A 24,058-nucleotide genomic window follows, 5' to 3' on the forward strand; every position below is an offset into this window, starting at 1 on the left:
TGTTGTAATTTCTTTTTGTTAAAATGGATTATAGAATTGGTATCAGAAAAAGTATCTTTCAGGAACCAGTATCAAATTCACAGTATAGGCCTTTTTCACGGCAGACGTGTTGACATATCATGGTAGGAAAAGCACAGGTGTATTCAAAACCATTACTGATGGCTGCATTCCACTTAGGAGAGACCCTGGTATTAAACCATTAATGATGGCTACATTCCACTTAGGAGAGGTCCTGGTATTAAACCATTACTGATGGCTGCATTCCACTTAGGAGAGGTCCTGGTATTAAACCATTACTGATGGCTGCATTCCACTTAGGAGAGACCCTGGTATTAAACCATTACTGATGGCTGCATTCCACTTAGGAGAGACCCTGGTATTAAACCATTAATGATGGCTGCATTCCACTTAGGAGAGACCCTGGTATTAAACCATTACTGATGGCTGCATTCCACTTAGGAGAGACCCTGGTATTAAACCATTAATGATGGCTACATTCCACTTAGGAGAGGCCCTGGTATTAAACCATTACTGATGGCTGCATTCCACTTAGGAGAGGACCTGGTATTGTGCATGCTGACTCACTGAAATAACTTAATGGGACACTTTATGGAATTAAGCCATCGTTAAAGTTATTAATCTCAGCTGTGCTTTTCCTACTATGACAAGTCAACATGTCTGCTGTCAGAAAGTTCCACTGGTATCGGTACCGGTGTTGACATTTTTTGAACGATACCCAGGCCTAGTAGTCTCTGAAAGCCTTAGTCTGTGCACAAGAAGCCTGTGAATTCACTTCAACAGGCGATGGGAACGCTTCTAAGTTACTCAGTATTTGTTGTGCTAAGTCAACAGTTCTCTTGACAGTCACTGGAAGCTGCATCATAGTTGGAGAGAGACTCATTAGCAGCAACAGCAGAACAGTGTTTCCCACAGCTACCTGACCTCCTGCCAGCCAGCCTGCTCAGAACTAAAGTGTTCTCAGGGACACGCTGTCACCTCCTGACCGTGTGTGTGGTTGTGTGTGTGTGTGTGTGTGTGTGTGTGCATGTGTTAAACTGTCTCTGTTACTCTAGGGGTCGTGACCCAATCATTCTCTCATTCTGCTAATTTTCCTCCAATTTGGTTTTCTGTGATGCTTTATCTGTGGGAGTCAAGTGATGCAGCGGAGCATGCATGATGTCCAGACTACATTACCCAAAATGCTATATTTAGCCCACTGCAGTGTGTGACTCAGCACAGCCGAGCCTAACTCTTACTTGTTATGCTGCAACACTATATGTACAGCTACATGATTATTTAACTTGTATTTCTTTTCAGAAAGACTGGGCCACAAAAGCAGCATCATAACAAGCATGATTGCTGGAAGCCACATGATAAAAATCAAGATTGTACCGCCAGAATACAGAAACACATGCTCACACGGAATCTGCAAAAGCAGATTTTCCGAGGATTTAAAAATAAAAATAAAAAGTCATTCAGTTCATGGCAGTTGTCTGTGATAAGCAAAAGGCAACTGGAAGAATTTCTTGATGAATTTCCTAAAGAATTTCTTTCTTCTTCTTCCACATTCAAGAATTGCTAGCAAGTCCCGTTGCCTTTGCTTATCACAGAGAAAACTCAGAATGTTGACACATCTCCACACAAAGCAGAAAAACAGTCTTCTAAATTGAGCAGATTTTCATTATGGATCACGAATGAAAACTGTAAAAAATAATCTGCAGATTCCGTTTGGGTCTTGATCAGTGGCATTCAGGGGTTCCTATCCACGGGTAAATCAAAATCGTATGCTTATAGGTTTGTCAGACACTGAGGGATGTATTAGTCTGAGATTAAACAGGCATTATAATTACATTAAGGGTTAATATCCATTCATAAGCATGTGTCATGGTGTGTGTGTGTGTGTGTGTGTGTGTGTGTGTAAAATCCTCTTTCTGCTATCTTACTGACACAACGAGACGCACAGACAACCTCTCTTGTCCTTAGGCTGCTCATATGATGCGCCCATGCAGATGGCATGCTGCGTGTTACGGCGGACACCATCTGTAGAACGCATGGCTGCCATTGTGCACATTGACGTGTGAGTGCTATTAAGACTGTGTGCGAATGCGTGTTTGTTCTGTACATGCACATAAGCATATGTTAAGCTGCGTTTCAGAAGGTACATAGGGAGCGTGTGTGCTCTGTGCGGCAGTGATTAGTGTGTGATTAGTGACATGAAGTGTAGATGAGCAGTGAATACCAAACACATTTCCATGCAGGGCATGATCATGTATGGTAGCATGTTTCCAAGCCTCTGTATGTATATAGAAGGCATTCTGGGGGCTCCGTGTAACGTGTGCGTGGGAGGGAGTTTCTCAGTTGCTCTTCTCTCTGAGTGCGTGTTAAGAAATACCAGTTGACTTGACTGAAGCTTTATCATTCCCTCTTTGCTAGGGATCTAAGGATACACTCAACTCACAATTTCGATATGATTCGTGATTTTAAATTCAAGATACGATTTTCTCAATTTTTTAACAGATGAGGAATGAGCTGCAGACAAATGACTGTAATAAAATAATCCTGTGAACTGTGCAAAACAACAGTTGTGTCCTTTTAACAAAAGTGCAATTAAAATTGAATTTCATCAAAAATTTGTTTAAAATAAAAAAAATTCAAATAAACCAAGTAGACATAGTGACATCTGAAGTCAAACAAATGAAATAAAAAGTAAATTACGCCCTTGGCCGTTTGAAAATTGCATCACAATTCTTTTTCTTTCTTTTTTGTTTTCTTTATATATTTAACGGATTCACGATGGATTGTTACATCCCTAGTCATCACTGTCAAACAAATACAGTAATAAAAATAAATAAGAACAAAATCTCTTGGTTGGTCTGATCAAAGCCCTCATTTTGGCGAGAACCAACCTTGCAAGTGTTCTTGGGCAATAAGACACTGATTCCACTTTACCTCCCCAGGATTGATTTCCTGACCCCGACCTCTATTACTTGTTTTGCTCGATAAAACACATCATTGTAGGTCAAAATCTTAAATTTAACAGGTCATAACTGTCGCACCAGGGAGGGACTTATCAGCTTGTTGGTGATCAACCTAAAGGATGCTTGCATCATTCTTTGGACCAAAATGTTTTATAGTTCCAGCTGCTGGCTCAACAGAGCCTGAATTGGACCAAAAAAGGATCCAGTACTCTAACTCAGCAGTTGAATGACATGATCATTGCACGTGTCTTGGATATATGATTATTCATACGTATGCCTAGCCTGATTCAACTATCAATCTCACAGTAGAATCGTTGCAGTGTCTGGAAATGTGCTCATGAAACAAAGGATTATTCTATTTGGGCTATATGGGTAGTGGTGATTGTCTGATTTGAGATAGAATTGCTTGGTTTCTCCCAATAAATCATGATGTATAGCCTATTTCTGTATAAAGATCAGCCTATTAATAATACTGTTAATAACAATTAGAAGTAGGGGGGTACTCATGTGGACCAGAAGTGCCAGTACCCAGTACTGGTGAGTACTTGCCTATTTCAGGCCATGTCTAGCTATGTACACCAGGGGTTTTCGGTGTTTTTTAGGCCAAGGGTTTAAACATAATTTGGTGGCCCCCCTGTACCAACTCTCAGGACCCCCTAGGGGTCACGGACCTCCTGTTGAATATCTCTGATCTACATATTATCGTACAGTACACTATGAGATTGGTACATTTGGTATAGTATCATCTCATCTAACTAAGTATTGCTTTCATGTGATTTTCTTGAAAACATGTGGCGCATAGAAGGATTTAATCTTGATACAAATACATTCATACATTCCATGTTCCAAGACCATATTTGGGGGGATTTTCCACGGTAAAACTGAACACCAAGAACAAGCCAAATTATCTCACCCTCCTGGCAAAACTTTTTGTCTGTTATTTTAAGGAAAGAAAACAAGTTTCTGGACTAGATTGCATGACTCTGTTGACAGATATTTTCACAGTGTATGGATAAGAATACTTGACTTGTCTGTGGAGATAACCCTCTGTTCTGTCTGCATGAATGTTTACTCTTCATTTAACTGTTGCAAGTTTAAAGTGGGAAAATTGCCCAGAGGCTACAAAATTGTTCAGCTGACCATCCCAGCATGTGATACCGGAACACACACACACACACACACACACACACACACACACACACACACACACAAACAGAGTGACAAAAATATGTTACGGAGATCAGATTTCACTTGAATGTAACAGAGTATTTGCCAGACGGTGAGAGCTCTTTAAGATCATGTGTCAGGTCGCCTCGAGAGGTTAGGAAGTCCACACAGCGCTGAGAATCAGCAGGTACTGAGAGAAGAGCTGACACCTACAGTACACTGGCATCAAACTTGTTTGCTTATTTCTTCCTGTGAAAGGCTCATTGCATGGGTGGAAACTGGTCTTAATTTAAGAATAAAGGCATTTTAATTTTGCACAAGTCCTACGGAGTGCCTTGGATTGTTGTTGAAGGAGACATGTATTTTTGAATCTTTGGTCTGAACTGGGCTTTAGTGAACACGATACAACAAAGACCCAGCAGAGCTTCCACTCCTTTGTCTGCAGTGGCTTTATTTGCTGTTCAGCATTCGAACCATTACAATCAAGGAATACAGGTTTTAGGTCTGGATGTGTTGTGAATATGTTACATTGATTCCATTATGTTTTTGTTTTGTTTTTAAACAAAGACTCTCTTTTATCAGTTTGTATTGGTATTATACATGTGTATCATGAATTGTTACACTGTTTTCCTAACTTCCTGATGTGGAACGATGTGACAGTTATCGAGGCATACTCTCGTTCAACACTGAATATATATGTGCATGAACCTACCTTGAACCAATCCTCCTTTCCTATGAAGCCTGTTTCTTATCGTTCTACTGTTATGTCATACAAGTAAATGGAGTGATTGTTAGAAAATGTATATAATCTTGTGTGTCTATTTTAACCTTTAGAACATTGTGAACTGAATCCTGCTTCGTGTCGCTTTATTCTACGAGATCTCATAACTGCTTTCAGAATCAACTGACAGAGGTCAAGCCAGTAGATGATAGGATACGGAGCACAAAACAATCATGGAAGGTAGAGCCCGACCGATATCTCGTTGATGTTATCGGCCATTATTACCGATATTAGGCATTTTTCAAACTATTGGTATCGGCATTTATAATGGGCGATAAAAAAAAAAAAATCATTCATCAGAATAATTTATAATGACAAAGGACAAATGATTCTGATAATTGAATATTTAAAAAAATGAAATAAAAATACCCTTCAACCATGTTATGAGTGTTGGCGTTGCATAGTTTGTCCACCAGACGGCGCTCTACAACGTCCGCGTTGGCAACATTCTTAGATTCTTTTGTTATATTGTATTTTTGTTCAAAGGACTTTAAGTTTCATATCTTACGTTTGTATTTTATACTTTTTATTTATCAGTACTTATATTTTGATGTTCCTCTGTTCTGTTGAGATAATAAAACAAACTATTGTTAAACTGCATTATCATATTATTTTAGTGAGGACTCATAAATAACTACAAATAACTAATGTTAAGGAAATGTTTATGTTTTGTTACGCATTTCTGGATTTTTTTTTTATATCGGCCGATATATGGGAATATCGGATTTTTTAATCACCAAATATTTGTATCGTTATTGGCCTTAAAAATCCTTTATCGGTCGGGCTCTAATGAACGGATTGTTTTGTAACAGGATGTATCATTATAAAAGGATGTAGTGGAGTAATATTGGACCTTAGACTGAAATTCAAACGTCAACATGTGTATCAATGAGAGGAAAGATGTCCGATCAATATCGGGCTGCTAAGGTGCACAAATGTATTTTCAATAGATTTTTCCCTTTCATTGATTCTAGTTCGGTGTCATGTTGCTGGATCAGAGTGAAGGGGATTTGAAACCTCAGTGTACTGTATGATGGTTTTGTGATATTGCTTTTCCATTATAAAGGCTAGGACGTTTTGAAATGCATTAGTGAGGTCATCACATATGGAGCTGGTAGGGATTCAGTTTCTTACTCAAGAACACTTCACCGCTGCTTGCTTGGTTGGGTAGTTTAATATTTTTTATGTACAAAACATGATTTATTGTTGTCATGTTTTTTAAATTCATCATGTTTTGTATGTAAAATTCTGGTCTGAAAAGTAACTAAAGCTGTAAGATGTAATGGAGTAAAAAGTACATTTCCCACTGAATTAATGAAAAAAAATAGTGGAGTAGATTTATAAAGTAGCACAACATGGAAATACTCAAGTTAAGTACCTTAAATCTGTACTCAAGTACAGTATGTTTAATCTACTTAGCCACCTCTGCCTTTACAATAGGATTCTTCTCTGAGCAGTATGACGGCATATTGAGGAAAACAAGTTCAACTGTGTGGGAAATAGCCCATTATGTCAACATGTAAAAGTGTGTAACTTTTCTGGTTTTGCATCTCTCCAAAATAGTTGTTGCCCCATTCTTTGTTTAAAACGCCATGGATTTTTTTCAAGATCATTTTTTGGGCATTTTGGCCTTTAATAGACAGGAAAGTTGGGAGAGAGAGGGGAACATTTAGAGACAGGCAGCAAATGGCTGCAGGTTGGGCTTGAACCCTGAGCCTCTGCGTCAGGCGTCCGTATTCAGATATTTGTTTTTGACCTGTCTACAAAGTTTTTACTACATTTTTTTTTTTTTTTGTGGGTTTATCACATTCTGCTAAATTTGTGGTAAAAAAGAAGAAGAAAAAACTACTACAGCTCCTCCATCCAAGACACAGTTTCAAAGTGGCCAACCTCCCATCTAGCTCGTCTTCCATTGACACAGTAGCCTATGATTTGTGCTCATGGTTAAAAGCTACAACAGGTAAGATCAGGCCAACATTGTTTAGATAGCGCTCCTATCAACCTTTTACTTTACAACAGTGTTGACTCCCTACTGGTTTTTCCACAGCTCTTGTGTAATGTCAGTGCAATCTGGCCTGGCTGGTTTCACTTTCTGAGTTGCTATTTTTAGCAGCAGAAACTGTCCTTGGCCAACAACCCCATTTTTTGAGTAACTATGCCCTGTCTGGAGGCCTATAGTTTAGCCCTGCCTTGGTCTCTGGGGAAAGAGGGAATGTGCATTTCAGTGTGTATATTCGAGTGTGTCATTGTGTGCGTGGTTGTGTGTAAAAGAGATTTAAAGCCTCTGTAATCAAACCCAGAGAAAGTGCCTGCTTTCCCAGGCCCAGCTGACTCCACTCTGAATCATTACACCAGCACACTCACTGTTCTGCAGTATCCTGCTCCTTAACGGGTCCAAGGCGCTCAGTATGTGTGTGTACATCTGTGCACGTGTGTTTGGCGGGTAAATAAGTTGTCTGGTAGTGGGCTTCGTCTATGATGTTAAGGGTTATTTGCCAACTGGTCTCTGTAACCCTGAATCATTGAGGTTTTCTTGCAGTTAGTTTCTAACTAGTTACTTACTTTTTGAACGGCTCTTGTTCCGGAAGTGATTTTCCCCATTTAGTATTGCCATTGACTGTTTATATAAATAATTTAAAGCCTGGAACCAAGCCAACCAGCATTAAGATGATTTGTGAACATAAAACATTTGATTTGGTGCAAAACATAATTTTGAAAATGGCAAAAATGGCATAAGTACAAGACTGTGCGCAGGAACGACCATAGACTTCAATGGTAGCAGCTCGTTCTAGCCGTTCGCGGGTTCGCAGGTGGGATAAACATTTCCATGGTAACAGCAAGCTCCACCAATCAGAGACGTAACTGTTATGCTTAGGATTGTGGGTAATGTAGTTCTTCTCCATGACATCTAAAAAAAAAAAAAATAGGATTTTTACCTCCGGAACCACACTGTTGACCTCATTCACATTAGCACTGGGCAACAGATTGATATTATTATTGATATATGAGGCTAGATATTGTCTTGAATTTTGGACATCGTAATATCGTGATATGACACAAGTGTTGTCTGTTCCTGGTTTCATAGGCTACGTTACAGTAAAGTGATGTCATTTTCTGAACTTATCAGACTTACTGGCTGTTCTATTATTTGCCTTTACCCATTTAGTCATTATATCCACACTGCTGATGCTATCTAAAATCTCATTGTGTTAATATTTTGTGAAAGCAGCAACTGTCAACCCTACAATATTGCCGCAATATCAATATCGATGTATTTGGTCCAAAATATCGTGATATTTGATTTTCTAATTTGACTAATTCATATCAGATTATCATGATCTCTGGGTTTGATGATGGGCCCTTATTTGAATGCCCCCAACAAAGATGTCAGGGCAGGAAACAAATACTCTGGATTTGTGCTGGTGGCTGACGTTGAGGTGACCGTTGGTATTTGTGATGTGAAATACAGAATGTGCAGTGCATCACACAGTAAATGGATGTGAGTTGAGCTGTATGTGAGAAAGAAGAGAAATCCTGTGCAGACAGAATATACAGAAAACTCCTATTATGCGGTTTTTATGGCTTCTACACTTTAAAGTCAGCGCTATGGGCTGTCAAGTTGTTTGGATGGCTATTCCCATATGACAGGAAAGCAAGACATCTCTCCCTTAAAGCGGAATCTGTGAGAATAGAAGAGAGACAGAGAGGAAGGGAGGGAGCAAGACTAAGATAGAAAACTAAGACATAGAGTAGACAGTTTAACATGATGTTATCCCTAAAACAACAATGCTCATACACACACGAAGTCTGATCTCCAATACATTTTAAGCTGAAGCTTCTGGCTTTGACCTTTGGCCTCTTTCTTCTCTTCACCGTGGTTATCATCCTGCTTTTCAGTTCTCTTCTTCCTACCACTCACATATGTACGGGATATGGAAAAATCATCACATAGTATGTATATTAGTATTTTTTCCCAGATCAGTCAACATCTCTCTGACACAGTGACAAGAAAAATGAAACATTATAGCATAAAGGTACAATTTGTTGCAGGACTATTGCATTGGATTGCGTTGCACTGTTGTTCAGATGATTTTGTCTACCTCCCGTGGTCTTGTTTTGTGCTGTCGGTCCAGAACAGGTTTCTCAGCTGCTGCCAAGCAGACTTTTCATGAGAGAGATTCTACACTGTTTTAATTGTCTGTCTAGTTGTAGTTCAGTTTGAGCTCTCACTGGCTGGATGGATTTACCATTTCTGGTGATGTGATTTCTAATAGCACATAAAGGGATACGCCACCGTTTGTTGAAATAGGGCTCATCACAATCCCCCCTAGCTGTGGATAGGTGGGCCAACGCATTTTTTGTGCATGCATTGTTTTAGTCCGGTGCAAGACTGGCAGCACCGTCGCTAGTTAGCTTAGCGTAGTGAATGGAATCCTATGTTGCCGGTTCGCATGTTGTGAGTAAAATTGAGCCAACAAAAAAGAACAAAAAAAAAAACCTAATTACTTGCACTGAGACAAAAAATGTGTTGGCCCACCTATCTACAGCCAGGGTAGACCTTGATAAGCCCTATTTCAACAAACGGTGGCGTATTCCTTTAGAGCCAACTGTGCGTAATCAGTAGCAGTGCTCCAATGTCACAATGCTCCAAATCCACCACGATTCCATTCAATTTTAAATTTAAACTTTTTCTTTTTCAGCAGTGACGGCAATGCCACAACAAGTGCCTCTAGATGGCAGAAAGGTACTTTACAAGAACAGTTTGAGTTTCTCAGTTTACAAGGTGCAATTGAATGCACCATGAATTTAACGAAGGGGACCTGAATGCACCATAAAATAGAGTCCACACAATATATCGTTGGTTGTTCATTTGCATACCTCACACAGAAAGCTAAATGTTGACGAGAGATCCCTGCCGACTTCAGGCTTTCAGGGTCATCCTTGACTCTGGCCCCTAGTGTCCGGAAAAGTGAAGCTGCAGGCTACTGGTTAGCTAATGTGACAAGCTACGCTGTGTGTGTGTGTGTGTGTGTGTGTGTGTGTGTGTGTGTGTGTGTGTTTTTTTGTGCAAGTAGGCGGGGGTGGAGAGAGAAAAATATACTGGGGGAATCGCCGATCCTGCTTTTGATTTCGATAATCGAAACGTCATTTTGATTCATTTTCCAATTTGGATCGATGTTATGTGTCATTTATTTCAGGAAATCTCTGTTATCATCCGTAAGACATGTACCATCCCTGGTTTGAAGTGTGAAAGGCCAGTATCAGCTTATGACGAGAAAAATGTTTTACCACAATAATCTTAACAGGATTTCTTTTGTGCTACCAGGACTAAATCAATCAAATGGATCTGCTCAAAACAGTGAACTAGTATCTCAGTACAAAATACCTTAAATGAAAGAATGTATTATCATTCTTAGAAGTACCTAATTACAGATTACATGCAGAAAAAGCTTGTGTGTGCTAATTACCGTAAAGGGTAATTTGAGTACTCTGAGGCATTAATAGTAGATAATTAGGGCTGAATAAGTTATAATCACTCCACAGTTTACAGTAGTTCAGTACTGAGACTGACTGGGCACTTTACATCAGCTGTTATCAGACCAATAAACAGATGTCTGAAATCATGGTCAAGGCAAGTTAAACTGTGACATCTTTTACATTACACACATTTTAATATTCAAGATAAAAGTTGTGTGGATTTCTTCTCACAATAAGAGTTAGATTCTCTGTAAACACCTTTAGTTCTGGCCTGTTCAGTATGTCATTCCACACATCAGATGACATCACCAAGAGAGAAATGTGAATGTTCATCTCATGTTTTTCATTAATGTGCGAAATCAATAAGTCACTATGTCATACTGTAAATCTTTTTTCTGTCTATTTCGTAAAACAACCCGGTCTCACGCCAGGTCGTTATATAGTTACGTTATTTTGATTTATTAATTCGTGTACAGGTTACGATTTTGATTTTTTTTTTTTTCGTGTACATGCAACGACTTTTGAACGTGTACAGGTCACGCTTTTCGAACCTGCTCTGGGGGACGCAACAACGGGGAAATGAGGCACCACACGCTGGCCACAACAACGGGACGGGGCCGCCTACTCGCGGGACGCAACAACGGGCGCAGGGGCACACAACAACGGGGAAATGAAACGCCACAATAACGGTACGGTTGTGGTTAGGAAAAAAGAAGAACGGGGAAAGGACCCGTCACACGCGGGACACGCCGACAAAGGAACTGAAACACGCGGGACGCGATCCCCGGTCTCCGGGGTGAAAGTCCTGTGTTTTCCGACCCATCCACCACCCCGACCAACCTCCTTGCGCGGCCTTTCGCCTTATCAATACTACTCACTACCGTCAGCGTTCTGGGATCACGAAATATGCTTCCCATTAAAATGCATTGCTTTCAATTTCGTAATCGCCACACGAAAAAAACGCCACTTACGTGTCCTGTCCACGACTTAATAGATTACATAACGTAACTATATAACGAACTGCCATGAGACCTGGCTGCGTGAAAGCAGCAGGCGATCCCCGTAAGCTGAACATACAGTGTTCTTCATTATTTTGCCCCATGAATGAAAGTAGATTGGACAGATGAAGAGATTTGAATGTTGTTGTGGCCACACCACGTCATAATGATTTATTGCTGTAATGCTTTGTGCTGTTTGAGGCAACTGGGGACAGATCTGACTGGCCGTGGAAATCAGTCAGACTGGACCAGAACAGCGATTATTCAGGTTCATCACAGCAGACAGTATCCAGGGTGATGGGTCGCTGAGGACAGTTTCTGATAAACAGCACTATTTTTCCTTCAAAATATTTGAAAAAATGATGTACTAACTGGAGGGAGATTTAACAAAAATTCAACAGAAAAGGGCAAATAAGGGGCAAACAGTAACACTCATTTGGCACGTGAAATATGTGAATGAAAAAGAAGCAGCAGTTCAAGGGAAACAGATAATTTGTGTTGTCACCTTTTTAGCCCTGAGAGCGTTTGTCAGTTTATCTGTCGTTGGCAATCTTATCCTCCTGTCACCATAGCAACAGCAGTTGGGGGGAGAGATGTGTTTTGACAGGAAGTAACCTCGCCATGACTTATATATCTATGGCCATGACTTGTCATGGGTCCAGGGAGGGGGGTCAAAGGTCAAAGCTGGCATGTTGTGGTGTGTGTGTGTGTGTGTGTGTGTGTGTGTGTGTGTGTGTGCGTGCGTGCGTGCGTCCGTTTGTGCGTGCGTGCAATTGTGTGTGTACATTTCTGTCATGTGGAAGAATGTCTGACTGACAGGACAACTTGTAGTTCCACTCCTGTTAAAGCTTGTGTTATTTTCTGAATTTCGGTTCACAAAATATCTTGGTGAAAGAAGTATTCAGATCTCTACTTAAGTAAAAGTACTAATATCACACTATATTAATACTCCAATACAACTAAAAGGCTTGCATTGAAACCCTTACTTCAGTAAGTATTATTAGCAAAATGCACTTAAAGCATTGAAAGTAAAAGTACTCACTGTGCAGTAAAGTGTTCCCTGTCAATGTTTTCCTATTATATCTGATGTTTATGGATTCATTAATGATTAGATGTTTAAGGTTGTGCTCATTTTCACTCCTTTAAATACTGTTGGGTAGTTTAATCTACAGAAATGCATCATATTCAATAAGATCATCATCGTGTCGCGTTGCTGTCGTAAGTCAACTTGTCATGGTGTCAGTTTTCAGCTTTGTGACAATGCAGCATTAAGAAGCATTAAGAAGTGTCAGAAAAAGTGACATCAGCTGTGTGCTTGGCCATCAGCTGTGTGCTCGGTCATCAGCTGTGTGCTCGGTCATCAGCTGTGTGCTCGGTCATCAGCTGTGTGCTCGGTCATCAGCTGTGTGCTCGGTCATCAGCTGTGTGCTCGGTCATCAAGTGGTATTTCAGACTGGACGTGCTGCGATGATAGCTCAGTTCCCAACGACAAAACACACAGATCACTTTGGTCTTGTCAATGGAACCATTTGGCAACTTTTAAAAAATAAATCTTCCATTCAGAATCTTATTGCCATCCATTTCGCCGTCTGGCGCTCGCCATCCACTCAAACCGTAACGTTAGCCTGCTACTCTTTGGCCGGCTCGCGAGCCCAAACCAGTGTGCACGCTGTGCCTGTTGTTGTGTTTCCGATCTAGCAAGATCTGGGGTGATGTTGTAGTTTTTCTAACGTTACTAGTTGTTGCAACAGCATGTGAAAAAAACTACAAAGTTTGCTAGGCCAAAAAAAACGTTAATCTCACGATAAACAAATTGATGCCGTTAAAATCGGTTTGCGTTAACGCCGTTAATAACGCGCTTAACTGACAGCACCATTTACCTCTAAAATGTAGTGGAGTAGAAGTATAAGGTAGAATAAAATGGAAATACCCCATTAAAGTACAAGTACCTCAAATGTGTACTTAATCACAGTAGTTGAGTAAATATAATACTTAGTTACATTCCACCACCTACAAAATGCCCAGTTTGAGTTTGAACAAAACCTTTTGGAGGTCAAACCAGGTTACATATACTGTTGTGTTCAAGCTCAGCACTTACGTACCTTTATTTTTTAATGAATCTTAATGAAGTATGGTGTACTGGAGAAGAGTTGTGATAATTGTGATGCAATGTTTTACTGACATATAGGATAATATCGCCACAATACACAATACTGTATGGTTTGGGTTAATCTTGTAAGAGTCGTTCCTACAGTTCTAGTTGCTGATAGAGAACAACAGAGGGGACATTTGTTTTGAGCGTGCCCTGCCCTTATTCCTCGTGAAAACCTTGCTCCTCCTGCCTCTGATCTAAGCAGACAGCAGACAAGGAAACAGAATCACCATGAGCTCATTCAAAATTGATGCACTGGCTGTAACAACGCACAACGCACAGCTATATGTCTTGTGAAGCTGCGTGTTGCAACAGGGTTCAGGTCAGCTGTGTAAACTGGACACCAGTGGAGTTTTGATTGGACAAAGCTCAATAGATCCCCTTATGTTTCATCACATCATTAGGTCACTACTGACTATCATCCCTCACAATATGACTCGCTCGCCACATTGTTAAGGTGCGTTATTGATTAGTAAACCGAATGAGCCTTTACACTGTGACCACTCGTTTCCTCCTCAGTTACAATCCTTCCAAACGACGGCCTCTTGTGGCTTACAGTATTGCTTAAGGATAATGTTTCATGCTGTAATGCATTCCTCCAGCATGCGGTATTTGAGGTTTGCTGTGCAGTATTTAGCCTGGAATACACTTGAGTTTGTGTAGGTGCTGTTGTTTTAGAGACGTGTGGCTTGTTTTGGCCGGGGTGACTGGCTGTCTGGTTGTCTTGGAAAGCGATCTTTGACTTGGTTTCGTAGTGAAAAGAGAAATCTAGGCCTCATGAATTATTCTGCTTTATCTGGCGCTGCTACAGCACTACTGCAGTCTCCCCTCTGCCTCTGTCTGCCTTCCCCTCTTTAATCTGTCTCCTCATCATTCACCTCCTCCTTTGTCTCTCCCTGCCTGTCTGTCTTTCTTTTGGTCTAACCCTCTCCCATTTTGCTGTTGCTGTGTCACCGCAGAGATGCTGGTGTCAGGGGAACGGATGGGCGCTTGCTGCAGACGTCTGTAACCTTGGCAACCGCAGCCTCACCTGCTCTGGCATTAGCTCTCCCTCCTTGTTATGCCACCCGAGACACAAATGCACCGTCATCCCCGACTCCACGTTCCTCCTCCAGCTCCTTATATCACCAACTACATCCTTTATCTCTTCCTCTTTCTGATGGTCTCTTCCTCCTCCCATTCCTCCTTTTCTCTTCCACCTACTTTTCAACACTGCCTTATTGGCCTTTTTTACGGCAGACATGTTGACATGTCATAGTAGGAAAAGCACAGGTGTGTTCAAAACCGTTAATGATGGCTGCATTCCACTTAGGAGAGGTCCTGGTATTGTGTATGTTGACTCCCTGAAATATCTTACACTTGATGGAATTGTGACATCGTTAAAGTTATCAGTTTCAGCTGTGCTTTTCCTACTATGACAAGTCAACATGTCTGCTGTGAAAAAGGTCCATTGCCAGTATTCAATAGTTATGGTATCGGTCAGTGAGTGTATGTGTGGATCAAAATCCATCCACACACACACACACACACCTTCCCATTCTGATATCTGGGCCTCTGCCCCTGTGTTGGTCATACAGTTTAGTGGACAACTGACTGCTCCTCGAGATCAGTGTCAACTGTGTGTGTGTGTGTGTGTGTGTGTGTGTGTGTGTGTGTGTGTGTGTGTGTGTGTTTTGACACTAAATATTAACATCTGCTAATGCAACAAGGCTCCTAGCTGATTACAACAGCGTTCTACGGTCTGGTATTTTCTTATTATACCAGACCGTTGCTAAGTATAACAGATCGTTCCAATGGACGGAGTTCTGATCATAGACTCTGAAGGACTATTTTTAAATCAATACAACCGGTTTTTTAAATCAATATTTCTGCTTGTACTGAGCCCATAGCGATGATCAGCGGATAACAGAGGGAGAGAGAGGGTGGAGGAAACAGAGACCGCTAACAGAGCTAATGGCAACAGTGCAACTGAGCATTACCTGGCTTCTGCCGGAGAGATGTGCTCATCAGCGCTAAAGTTAACCGTCCCGTCCGGGACGCAGGCAGGTAACCTCTGTATAAATAGCTGTGTAATAAGCGGGATAATGTAGAGGGAGCTGGCCATTATTACGAATTAGAACCCCGACAGGGTGATGCAGGAGGTCTTGAATCAGCCTGAAGGGGTTCAAGTTGCAATACATACATTATCCCATACATAATCCCTCAATGCATGAATCACCCATACAAAACTGTAACGGAATCTTGTTCATTATTCTGAATGGCTTGTTGACGTGCTTGTTAAGGACATGTGGTCATACTGTATGCCTATTCATCTGAGAGAACGCACATTTGGGTTTTCAAAGCTTACAGCAAAAAGAGCAGATGCTGTCTCAGTTAATGAGAGCAGCAGACAGGTGTTTGTTTTTGGAAGTGGGCTGTGCTGATTGACTGAAATTTGGAGGAGCTGCTGCTCATTAAGGTAACACGTACATGCTTTAAGCTGACTCGGTCTCACTGCTTTGATATGTGTGCACACTGCTTGTGTTTATATGTAACGGTCTAGGTTATGTCCACTATTGGGCTGGACCAATAAATAAGCCAGCATGATACAGTATTAGCTTACTGCAGATACATGTACAAAGTATATCACTATTGGTGTATATATTGGACGATAACTAACAAAAGGTTGCAGTACAGAAATGCCAAACTGGGTTTGAAGCAATTTAGAAACAGTGTAACCAGATAGTTTTTTTTAAAAGAATACATTTTAATCCACAAGGGGACATACAAAATGTTCACTCTGTTTATATACACATTACACACACGCACACATTAATTAAATGGAGATATGTCAGAGCAAGGGGGCTGCCCATGGGCAGGCAAAGTAGTTGGGTGTTGGTGCCTTGCTCAAGGGCACCTGAGAGGTGAACTGGTACCTAACCAGCTCGGCCACACTCCATACTTGGCCCAAAGCGGGACTTGAACCTGCGACCCTGTGGTTCTTAAGCCAGGTCCCCATTGACTGACCTACTGCCGTCAAACTGAGATCACTGACAAACTGATCTTCCAACTGAAGGATTTTCTACTTAGTTTGTAAAGAAAAACAAAACAAAAATTGATATAAGATATCCATGTCAAGAATGTTTTTTTTTTTATGTACCTATGTTTCAAAAAAGCGTTAGGGGTTAGGGTTAGGGGTTAGTGTATCAGTAATGGCCTCACAAATCCAGTATCGGTCAGGTATTACCGTAGTCCACAAGTTGGTGGTGACAGGTCTGCAGATGTCAAGGATCTTCATGAAAAGAAGTACTTTAAAGGTTCTGCTGTGTCTTTGCACACATGGGCAGATGGACATGGATGATGCCTTGTGAGCACATTAGCCTTCTCATCAGAAAGTCGTCCAGAGTGCAGAGCAAAGTCTTGAGCGTATAAGAGCGATGCTGTGGTCTGGTCTGATAGTGTAATATTGTAGAAAGAGATTAGGCCTATTACACACTGCTCCAAAAATTATTTCCATTTCTAAACACAATTTTCAAATCACTTTTTCTATTGGTTGACTGGGCAGTTTCACAATTTAATGTGAACACTGAGCCAGAGGCTTGTGTCTAAATGGGAAGCGCATTTTTGAATGTGTCAGTCATACAGGGTTTAACCAAAGTAAAGAGAAGACACACTGAATATTTAGAGACTGGTTCTAGGGGGACCACCATAACGTTAGTGTAACAGCGTAACAAAGCAGATGTCCAAACTGTATTATCTGCCATTTAAGTTAACATGAAAAAAAAAACACAACATCTGTGTGTGTGTGTGTGTGTGTGTGTGTGTGTGTGTGTGTAGTACATTCCGACATATTGGCAACATATTATATTGCAGGACTTGCATCACCCTGTCTGGATTCTAATTCGCAATAATGACTGGCTCCCTCTTACCATTATCCCACTTATTACACGGTACTCATACAGAGGTCTCGGTCGGGACAGTTAACTTTACCGCTGATGAGAACAGCTCTCCAGCAACCATTAAGCTAAACTAAGGCTCTGTTTGCACTGTTGCCATTAGCTCTGTTAGCGGTCCGCATTTCCCCCACCCTCTCTCTCCCTTTGGGATCAGCACTATTAGCTCCGTATGAGCATGCATATTGATTTGAAAATGGCCCGCCCTATTCATTGATCAAAACTGTGTCCATGGCAATGGTCTGTTATACTTAGCAGCGGTCTGTTATGTTTACTTGCATGATTGACCAATCAGAATCAAGTATTCAACAAGGCTTTGTAAGTATTTTCCAATAGTGACCGGCTCGCTCTACATTATCTCTTACTATGGGTGTCCCCGACTAAGGATTTACACATTCGACGAATCTTTCTATAGTCGACTGATAGTTGAATCATCTGTGTGTGTGTGTGTGTGTGTGAATGGGTTGGGAGGGGCACGACACTAGTCAGCAGGAGGGTAACACGTAAACCGCAGGCGCGTATGGACGCGTATTTCGCATCTGCCGCATGCATAAACGTCTCTCTTTTGGGAACTGTGTATCCCGGCTCAAGTGTGCGCATTAATTCTTTATAACCTTCACCGTCCACAACATTCACTGGCCTCATTGTGAAGCAAAATAAACTCTGCAATTTTGTCCCTGATTTCTCTTTTCCTTTTCTCGGGCAATGGCGGTCTCAAATCTAGCTTTCTTTGAGTTAGTTTTGGCGCAGCTCCGGTACTATTAATACTACTACTACTACTACTACTACTACTACTACTACTACTACTACTACTAGATGAACTGCTGTCGTCAGTCTGATACTGTGGGTGGATCTAGAAAAAAGACTAACATATTTTAAGTCCCAACATAGTGGAAAGCCATGTTTGCTGTTGACGAGTGGTAGGACATGAGCTGTTGGCACAACTTGCATTTTACTTTTTTTGGATCATCTTTTACCATTTGAAAGTGCATCCACACTTAATAATAATAATTAAAGGCTGTATATAACTTAATATAACCGTACAAAACCAGTAGTTCTGTGTGAAATTAGACATTGAGCACCCCCATATTGCCAAAATGGTATGATCCTCGTTTCATAATAACACCCGCGAAGATCCCACTGTGAGATTGGTGGTCGAATCAGGCTCCGCATATCGATGCATTGAATCTTCGACTATTCGGGGTCACCCCTATCTCTTACATAAAGTTAAAGTTTGAGACTCAATTCTGTAGACTGTATTCTTATTACTCAAACTTTGAGTAATAAGAATAATGTGTGTGTGTGTGTGTGTGTGTGTGTGTGTGTGTCTCTACTTGTGTGTCCCTGTGTGTGTCAATCTAATGGTGAGCTGTCCCAGTAGATCTAATCTAGAAAACATGACTTTTTCCCCATCACCTGGTGAGACATAAGACACACACACACATTCGTATTCATGCTGGATACATTTTGGCCAAGTCAAATGGGCATCTGGTCATCACTACTGTTCACTTTTGCAGTGGCACGTTTGCTTGCATTGCACAGCAAATGGAAAGACAGAGGCTGACGAATCCCTCTGCAAGATTATAGATAATAGTTGCCATGGAGATGCACGGGTGGGAAGGCCACAGATGCCCCAGGCAAAGACACAGAGAGAGAGAGAGAGAGAGAGAGAGAGAGAGAACATGTTATCATTAGAGTGCAGACTGTTTACAGAGACTCATTGCTATTCTCAGGGAAAGCAACCGTATACAATTGTACAATGTAATTGTAACTGTAATCATAGAGGAACTGTAATCTCTCCAGGATATTAACAAGCTGAGGTGTGGCTGGTGGTCTCGGGGCAGTCCTGCTTCCGTGCTGAAGGGACAGAGTGTTTGAAGAGTATTAGTTTGATGGTAAAATCTCTCCAAAAGCTTTGAACTTTTAAAATAAAATAAAAAAAATGTAGAAAAATGTTTCTAGTACGTCTAGAGCGTATTTTGTAATCTACAGTTGAATGGCTGAGTGTCATTGTACATGTACTATAATACGACTGTTAAAATGTGTGTGTGTGTGTGTGTGTGTGTGTGTGTGTGTGTGTGTGTGTGTGTGTGTGTGTGTGTGTGTGTGTGTGTGTGTGTGTGTGTGTTGGTTTATGTGCTCCTGTTCCCACTCTCTCTGCTCTAAGCCCTCTTCCGGTTTTCACAGTGAGGTTAGTTTTTGTGTGTGTTTGTGCGTGCATGCGTGTGTGTGTGTGTGTGTGTGTGTGCGTGCGTGCGTGCGTGTGTGTGTGTTCTTGTTTAGCTACATTCGTGGGTTCCAAAAACCAGGAATACACTGTACTTGTGGGGTCCGGATAGCTTTGTGGGGCCAAAATGCTGGACCCCACAACTTTAAAGGGCTGTTTGAGGGTTAAGACTTGGTTTTAGGGTTATTGTTAGAATAAGGTTATGGTTAGGGTGAGGGTAAGGGTTAAGGTTAGGCATTTAGTTGTGATGGTTAAGGTTAGTGGAAGGGGCTACGGAATGCATTATGTCAATGACGTGTCCCCACAAAGATAGTGAAACGCACTTTCGTGTGTGTGGTATTCCCTCTCTGTCCTTCAGTCTCTTTCTTGCACTGAAGTTCACACATTTGTTTTCGAAGCAGCAGACAATTAGCCTGGCTGACACCAGACCCTTCTCAGTTGGAACTGAGAGTGGGTCTGGGAAAGCTTCATTGACAGTTCATTTCCAAAGGGGCGTCACTAACGGATGCCACTCAAATGCCTTCAACCAATCAGACCAACGGTCCGGGTGACGCTTTTCACATCCAATATCCAACTAAAAACAATTTAATTCTGGTTTTTGGTGTCGTCCCTCCACGCCCTACTTTTTCCTTGCAGGTGTTGCATATTGCAAACTTGTTATCTTCTGCACACACACTGAAGAATTTCCAAACAGCTGACATGTTGCAGGTTAATTCACGAGGTTCCAAGAATAGCGCGGACACACGCTTCACACCGGGTACGCACACACACACGGCGGAGAAGTTGAGAGAAAAGAAAAAGAGTCCGTGTGTGCGTGCGTCCTTGAGAAGAGAACTGTAACTCGTATAACTTATGTTGTCAGTTAATTGTAGTATTGACCGGCATGAAATCGGCATATGTCACACTGACCTACGGGTCGGCGAGCACGTGAAGCACGGCTTCGGTAGCCGTCATGTTGAATGTAAACAAAAAGCTGCTCGCCGTCGCTGCGCTATCCTCGTCGCGTAAAGCCCGCCTCAGCGGTTGTGATTGGTGCCTCAATTTTGAGGACATTGGAAATGGGTTTGAATGGGCTCTTTGCCAGACTGACTTGCAGAGCAAATCTCAAATTTGCCGGAAGTTCGTCGGGGTTTACCCAGGCTAGCAGACAATCTGACCTCAGCAACAAACATTCTGATTTTCACCTTAGCAACGGGCCAAGATCTGCGCTCTCATGGAAACCGCAACAAACCTGTCAGTTGCTAGGTAACGAGGAATAATTTTTACTTTACTTCGCCAGACTAAGGCTGGGTCTCATTCGGCATACTTCCGTCAGTACACTGCTAATGTGCGCTGACAACTTAACTGCCGTAGTGGCCACTTTGGATGATTAGAATCATCCCAAAATGAACACTTACGTTAAAACACTTACCGAAAATGACGAGCAGGATGAGCGGGATGAGCGGGATGAGCGGGACGAACACCGGCAAAAATCTTTTAACTGACCTTTGTCGATCCAAAATGAAGAGAGATTCATTATTATTTCTCGCTTAAAATGTTTTCAGAAACACGTTTCGGTGAACTATTTTAGTACAATATGAGATCATATTCAGAACGAGACGCCATGACAGTTCAGTTTGAAATTCTCGAGCAGCCAGACCCACGTGACGCGTTCAGCCAATCAGCTGCCGGTCAAGGCTTTGTAGTCAAGATGGCGCCTGTTTAGTGCGAGTAGGGTCCATTGTTCCACACTGAACTTTTTGACCGTTTTTAGGGGGTCATCCTGGTACATTTAGTACACTGACTTCTTGCGTTATCTCCACTACATACTTAAAACTAAGTGTTTGAAGTGTGCAAGTAGGCGGTTTGAGACAGACTAAAGGCCCAGACACACCGACCAGACGGCCGACCCTCAGAAGAAAAGGCAGTTGGACTGATCAGTCTCCCCGAGTTGGTCAAAAAAGTACCTCGGAACACACCAAAGAGACGAGATGGCGGCGCTAATCTAAAACAGAATTGAATCAACATTAAAAAATGCATTTTTAACCTGTTTTGGTAATCTTGCATTAACAACAAGCCAGGCGTAGTAGCGTGGTCCGAGCCATTGCTAGGCCTCTTTTAGTTCAAATAAGGTGATGAAATGTGTTGATTTTCTTTGGAAGCAAATGAAAACCGACTTACACACACACACACACACATACACACACACACCACACACACACACACACAGTAGCTGTATTCCAGATGTGAACAGTGTGTGTTTTGTGACGTTGTTGATCTCCTGTGGAGTCTGAAAGGCATGGTAATAACAGTCAAACAGGAAGAGGACCATCATAAATGTGGAGATCAAACACACACACAAACACACACACACACACACACACACACACACACACACACACACACACACAAACACTTGGCTGTAACTCAAGTCCCATGTTTCTCTCACCAGCAGTGAACTCATTAAAATGTGCAATGCGACCCCTTTCGTCTTCATGCTCTCTCATTTTTCCTCCATCTCTTCCTCTCCCATTCCTTTCCCAATATTCCTTTTTTCTTCAATACAAAATGTCACACACTCTCTTCTATTAGTTTTGACTTTTCTTCACTCTCTACCCACAGCAGTTTTAATATCTACATATTGATTTGGGATTGTATCACACTGTCAACACACAGTTCAAAATACTTTTTCAGTTGTATAACTGATCGGCATGCATGGTCTAAACTGTGTGTGTGTGTGTGTGTGTGTGTGTGTGTGTGTGTGTGTGTGTGTGTGTGTGTGTGTGTGTGTGTTTGCGCGTGCGTGGGGAGGGTGGTTCTGCTTTAATGAATGGTTGCCGGGTAGAACAGGAGACGTGAGGGAGGAATTTGTTAATTATGAATGGAGCACTTCTCTCTGGATGTGAACAACACACAGTGCAAGTGTTTTCTCTCTCTCTCTCTCTCTCTCTCTCCTGTTGTGTGTGTGTGTGTGTGTGTGTGTGTGTGTGTGTGTGTTTGTGGTGTGGCATTTGTAAGTGTCGGTATGTGGTAACATATGTGAGTATTTGATTTAATTAATCAAAAGGCTTCTGGTTTGAATCTACATACTGGCTGGTGAGGAAATGAAATTAAGATGCTCAGGAGCAAGGCATTATGGATGATCAGACCAAGGCCAGCATGGGGACACACACGCGTAAAGTACAACCAGAAGAAATCTCACTTTAGAGCTGAGTAATACGAAAATCTAACGTAGGAGATAATGCAATTTTAACAACTCCATATGAACTGCTTCATGTTAGTTAATGTTAATGTAAAGGAGCAAGATTCCAGATCGGCCCATCTGAGCTTTAATTTTCTCAAAGGCAGAGCAGGATACCCAGGGCTCGGTTTACACCTATCACCATTTCTAGCCACTGGGGGGCCATAGGCAGGCTGGGGGAATGCATATTAATGTTAAAAAACCTCATAAAGTGAAATGTTCATGCCATGGGACGTTTAAGAGTACATAAGTAATGTTGGCAGCTAAGTTAAACAACAACAGAGTTGCTTGATTCATTTCCTAAACAGTATAGTTACTGCACATGTTGGTGTAACTGAAAAAGTTATATCATATTCATTCTGAAACTATTGATTGAAATTTCCCATCCCCCTAATCTGTTCAAATACAAATATGGATGAAAATATTAATCTGGCGCATAACCATTTAGAATAACAACCTTCCTCCTTCTGCACTCCCTGCGTTTAACTGTGTAAGCCTGTATAAGCCCTGATGATAAATAGTGTCTCTCAAGGAAATCCCATTTGGCTGCTGTTTAATCTGAATTTTCCAGTGTGTACATTTCAATGGCAGCAGTGATTATGTTATTCTTGAGGCACCAAATACTATATAAGCCATACCTCTGCTGGAAAGTCTGTAGATAGCATGAGAGTGAAGTTTTACTTCTGGGCTTTCCACCTGTACAGCGCTAAGCGCCTTGTTTGGAAGTTAGTAGTGTCTGCCATCAGTTAAACTGACTTTAACATCAGGGTCAGCGTTTTCCACATGGACCTACTCTGCCTTAAAATAGACTGGTGTTTACAGTTGCAGGTTAGCTGCTCACGGAACTGGGTCCCTGAGCGCTTGGCTCTCACACAAACACACACTCACAAGACACTTTATTTGGACAAAGCTGTGTGTGTGTGTGTGTGTGTGTGTGTGTGTGTGTGTGTGTGTGTGTGTGTGTGTGTGTGTGTGTGTGTGTGTGTATGTGTGTGTGGTATCCACGAGAGGTAGATCAGGCTCTTGTGTAAATACTGGCTGAATGGAAAAGGGTACAAAAGCTTGGTAGTCGTTCATCTGTTTGAAGAATACAATGCTTTGGCCAGCATTTACATTACACAGCAC

The 24,058-nt window shown here is 41.6% G+C and overlaps 1 protein-coding gene across 3 annotated transcripts in view; it reads left to right on the forward strand.

The window, feature by feature from the left end:
- mtss1lb (MTSS I-BAR domain containing 2b) overlaps positions 1-24,058 on the forward strand; it is a 94,159-nt gene that overhangs the window by 41,510 nt on the left and 28,591 nt on the right. The gene's annotated exons all lie outside the window — the stretch shown is intronic.

Source organism: Perca flavescens, chromosome 1, assembly GCF_004354835.1.
Source record: "Perca flavescens isolate YP-PL-M2 chromosome 1, PFLA_1.0, whole genome shotgun sequence".
Lineage (NCBI taxonomy): Eukaryota > Metazoa > Chordata > Actinopteri > Perciformes > Percidae > Perca > Perca flavescens.